Raw genomic sequence first — 5,758 nt, 5'->3', positions numbered from 1 at the left:
ATCAGTCCAAGTAGCTTTAATTTGATGCCTAATAACGTTTTTTTGCCTTTTAAATAAAGGAAATTTTTGCGGCCCAGTCCCTATTGGGGCACCATTTTTATCTATAAAACTAATTTCTCCTTTTAATCCGTAAATCTGTCTAAGCAGCTCTAATTTGATGCAGAAAAACGTTTTCATTGCTGCCTTTGCCTTTTAATAAAGGAAATTTTCTTGGCCCCTTTCTTAATTGGGCCTCATTTTTATCCAAAAATGTTAATCGCATATTTAACGCTATACATCAGACAAACTAGTTCTTATTTAATGCAGAAATTGCTGCCTTTGCCTTTAAATAAACGAAATTTTTGCGGCCCGGTTTCTATTGGGGCCCCATTTTTATCAATGAAACTAATAGCTCGTTCTTTGCTATAAATCAGTCGAAGTAGGTCTAATTTGATGCAAACGTTTTCATTGCTGCCTTTGCTTTTCAATAAACGAAATTTACGTGGTCCTGTTCCCAATGGGGCCTCATTTTTATCCAAAAAATTAATCGCATATTTTACGCTATAAATCAGTCAAAGTAGTCCTTATTTAATACAGAAATTGCTCCCTTTGCTATTAAATAATCAAATTTTCGTTGCACGGTTCCTAATTAGGCCTCAATTTTATACAAACAGTTAATCGCATATTTTGCGCTATAAATGAGTTGAAGTAGCTCTTATTTAATGCAGAAATTGCTGCATTTTCCTTTAATAAACGAAATTTTTGTGACCCAGGCTCCCATAGGGTCCTAATTTTTATCCAAAATATTATTTGCATATTTTACGCTATAAATCAGTCGAAATGGCTCTTATTTAATGCAGAAATTGCTGCCTTTGCCCTTAAATAAACGACATTTTGGCGCCCCGGTTCCTATTCGGGCTCTATTTTTATGTATGAAAAGAATTGCTCGTTCTTTGGTATAAATCAGTCGAAGTAGCTCTAATTTGATGCCGAAAAACGTTTTCTTTCCTGCCTTTGACTTAACTAAACGAAATTTTCTTGAGCCGTTTCCTAATGGGGCCTCATTTTTATCCAAAAAAATAACCGCATATTTTACGCTAAAAATCAGTTGAAGTAGCTTACTTAATGCAGAAATTGCTGACTTTGCCTTAAAATATACGAAATATTTTATTCGGTTCCTATTGGGGCCTCATTTTTATCTATAAAATTAATCACTCGTTTTTGCTATAAATTAGTCAAAGTAGCTCTAATTTCATGCAGAAAATCTTTTTGCTGCTTTAGCCTTTAATTCAGAAATTTTCGTGGCTCGCTTCGTAATGGGTCTCATTTTTATCCAAAAATTTATTCGCATATATTACGCTATAAAGCAGTTGAAATAGCTCTTATTAATTCAGAAGTTGCTGCTTTCTGCCTTTAATGAACGAAATTTCTTCGGCCCGGTTCATATTGGGCCCTATTTTTATCCAAGAAATTGATCGCATGTTTTGCGCTGTTAATCATTCGAAGTAGCTCTTATTTAATGCAGAAATTGTTTCCTTTGCCTTGGAATGAAGGAAATATTTGCGGCCCGGTTTCTATTGGGGCCTCATTTTTATTATTAAAATTAATCGCTCGTTTTTTGCTTTAAATCAGTCGAAGTAGCTATAATTTATTGCAGAAAAACCTTTTCATTCCTGTCTTTGAATTTGAATAAACGAAATTTTCGTGGCTCGTTTCCTAATGGGACCCCATTTTTTTCCAAAAAATTAATCTAATATTTTACGCTATAAATCAGTCGAAGTAGCTCTTATTTAATGCAGAATTTTCTGTCTTTGCCTTTAATAATTGCAATTTTTCAGCTCGTTTCCTATTGGGGTCTCATTTTTATCTTTAAAACTAATAGCTCGTATTTTTCTATAAATCAGTCGAAGTAGCTCTAATTTAATGCAGAAAATCTTTTTCATTCCTGCCTTAATAAACTAAATTTTCGTGACCCGGTTCCTAATTGGGCTTCATTTTTATCCAAAAAATTAATCACATATTTTAAACTATAAAACAGTCAAAGTAGCTCTTTTTATTAAAGAAATTGCTGCCATTGGCTTTATATAAACGAAATTTTTGCAGCCCGTTGCCTATTGGGGCCCCATTTTTATCTATAAAACTAATCACTCGTTTTACGCCATAAATATGTTTAAGTAGCTCTAATTTGATGCAGAAAAACCCTGTCATATCTGCCTTTGCCTTTAAATAAACGAAATTTTCGTGTCTTTGTTCCTAATGTGACCTTATTTTTATCCAAAAAATTAATCGTATATTTTACGCTGTAAATCAGTCGAAGTAGGTCTTATTTTAATGCAGAATTTGCTGTCTTTGCCTTTAAATAAACGAATTTTTTGCAGCCCGCATCCGATTGCGGCCTCATTTTTATCTATGAAACTAATCGCTCTTTTTCTGCTCCAGAAATTGCTGCCTTTATCTTTAAATAGCAGAAATTTTCTTTTGCCCGGTTCCTAATAAGACCACATTTTTATCCAAATTATTAATCGCATTTCACTCATGCACGCATTTCTCTCATGAACGCATTTCACTCATGAACGCATTTCACGCATGAACGCATTTCAGCCGCTTTCTTATTTCAGCCGCTTTCTCATTTCATCCGCTCTTACATTTTGAGTTTCTTGTAATGATTCTCTTTTCAATTTTGGAAATTGTTTCGCGAAGTTGGAGTGTTGTTTAGTCTTTTTCCAATCAATTCTTATTTTTTTCGTTAGCGGCGTTTTCATGGAAATTCGGTTTATCGCTGTATTTTATTGCTTTTTGATCAAAATTAGTTCGATGTGGTTCGTTGTTGTTGGTTTTTTAATTGGGGTCTGGGTCCTCTTTGGGGGTCTCCTTTTGGCGTACATTTGAATTTTTAGTGAACTTTGTTTGAGTAGGTGGCATTTTTATTTTGGAGAATGTTTGACGTGGTTAGAGTGTGATTGGTCCCTATTTCTCGTTCCATTCCTTAATACTTTCGTTAGCGGGAGTTTTCATAGAAATTCCGCTTTTGGCCGTTTTCTTACTGGTTTTAATTTTCAAAATGGTTCTCGTGTTTTTGTAGATGTATAGGTGTCTTGTTTTACCTCTGGGGTGGGGTTTCACTTGTTAATCATAAAGCACGCTAAAAAATAACAATAAAAATATCAATAAAAATACCAAAAAGGACTTGATATCCTAGTGTAAAGAAGAAACACGCCAGGCACTAATCTAAAAAGCAGAACCAATAAAAAACACCCAGACAAATCGAAAGAGAAGAACAAAAAAGAACAGGAGTAAAAAACTCAAATTTAGTGAATTATTAACTAGTGAAACCCTACACCAAAAGTAAAACAAGACACCTATACACCTACGAAAACACGAGAACCATTTTGAATATTAAAACCAGTAAGAAAATGGCAAAAAACGCAATTTCCATCAAAACGCACGCTAACGAAAATATTAAGGAATGAAGCAAGAAAAAGGGACAAATCAGACTCTAACCACGTCAAACATTCTCCAAAATATAAAAGCCAACTAAAGAAACAAAATTCACTAAAAATTCAAATGTACCCCAAAAGGAGACCCCCAATGACAAACGCCGTAATATGCCGTCACTGGTTATTATACACGCCGTCATGTGCCGATTGAGATTATTATAAACGCCGTCATGTGCCGTCAGTGGTTAATATAAAGGCCGTCACAGGCCGTCACAGGTTAATATTAACGCCGTCATGTGCAGTTTCTCGTTAATATAGGTTCGATCATGTGTCATCAAAGATTATTCAAACGTCGTCACGTGACGACTCAGATATTATAATCTAAACACAGTCGTGTGCTGTATCTTGTTAATAAAACGCCGTCACGTTCCGTTTTTGGGTTATATGAACGACGTCATGTGCCGTTCCTGGTAAATATAGGCGCGATCACGTGTCGTCAGAGGTTATATAAATGCCGTCACTTGACGACACAGATTAATCTAAACACAGTCATGTGCCGTCACTTGTTAATAAAACGCGGTCACGTGCCGAATCAGATTAATATGATCGCCGCAATGTGACGACACTGGTTAATATACAAGCAGTCATGCGCCGATTGAGATTATTATAAATGCCGTCATGTGCCGTCACAGGTTAATATAAACGCCGTCACGTGTCGTCGAAATTTAATATAAACGCCGTCACGTGCCGTCACAGGTTAATAAACGAAATCACTTGTCGTCAGAGGTTAATATAAACGCCGTCATGTGCCGATTAAGATTATTATAAACGCCGTCATGTGCCCTCAGTGGTTAATATTAGCGCCATCACGTGCCGTCACTGGTTAATATAAACGCCGTCACGCGACCATTCAGATTAATCTAAACACCGTCATGTGCCGTCAATTGTTAATAAAACGCTGTCAGGTGCCGTTTCTGGGTAATATGAACGCCGTCAAGTGCCCTCAGTGGTTAATATAAACACCCTCACGTGTCGTAGCAGGTTAATGTAAACGCCGTCACGTGCCGTCACAGGTTAATATAATCGCCGTCACGTGCTGATTGAGATTATTATAAACGGCGTCATGTGCCGTCAGTGATTAATATAAACGCCATCACGTGTCGTCACGGGTTAATATAAGCGCCGTCACGTGTCGTCACAGGTTAATATAAACGCCTTCTCGTGCCATCACAGGTTAATATAAACGCCCTCACGTGTCGTCACAGGTTAATATAAACGTCAAAACGTGCCGTCACAGGTTAATATAAACGAGGTCATGTGCCGATTGAGATTATTATTAACGCCGTCACGTGCCCTTACAGGTTAATATAAACGCCATCATGTGCCGATTGAGATTTTTATATACGCCGTGATGTGCCGAATGAGATTATCATAAATACCGTCATGCACCGTCAGTGGTTAATAGAAACGCCGTCACGTGCCGTCACAGGTTAATATAAACGCCAACATGTGCTGATTGTGATTATTATAAACGCCGTCGGGTGCCGTCAGTGATTAATATAAACGGCATTACGTGTCGTCACAGGTTAATATAAACGCCGTCACGTGCCGTCACAGGTTAATATAAACGCTGTCATGTGCCGTCAGTGGTTAATATAAACGCCGTCACGTGCAGATTGAGTGGAGTTTAACCCTATTGGTTAAACGTATTTGATGACGCCGAAGGAGTGGAGCGCGCGCTAGGCACGCGTGAACATAAAGGAGGCGGAGAGTAGGCACGCGCCCATTCGCCTCCCAGACGACGCGAGCTGCTTTTCTTTTTCCGATTCCGATTTTTTTTTTTTCTGCGATCTCGTCATGTCTCAAGCAAACGCAACGATGCAGAACGCCGCGGACCAGCCGGCCACTTTGGCTACTACTACCCAGGCTACGGCTTCGACCACGCCGACCGTCGCGGTCACCATACAATCTGCCGGACAGAGGGCCTCCGCGGCGGCGACCTCCCGCGTCTCAACGAATGTGATGGGGCCTCCGCAAACACCGTCACGCTCCGCCGCGTCGGCGACGCACGCGCTCGCAGCGACCGTGGCCCCGCCCGCGTTGGCGACAGGCGCAAATACGGCGACGACTCCCGTTCTTCGTCCGGTGGCACTCCACGACATCGTGTCGAACATTGTCTCGCAACAGCTAGCCGACTACCTATCAGGTAAGCGACGCGCTCTTCCTCCCCTTCCCCTCCTATCGCACGAACCGCGGGCGGTCTCTCTTTGCGCCAGTAGCGGTTCCCACAGGAGTCGCCTCTGGCACCACCCCAGTGCGCTTCCGGTGGGCGGTCCGGCGCG

This window comes from Oscarella lobularis, chromosome 10, assembly GCF_947507565.1.
Source record: "Oscarella lobularis chromosome 10, ooOscLobu1.1, whole genome shotgun sequence".
Taxonomy (NCBI): Eukaryota; Metazoa; Porifera; class Homoscleromorpha; order Homosclerophorida; family Oscarellidae; genus Oscarella; species Oscarella lobularis.
The sequence above is the reverse complement of the archived record's forward strand: the minus strand, read 5'-3'. Positions refer to the sequence as shown.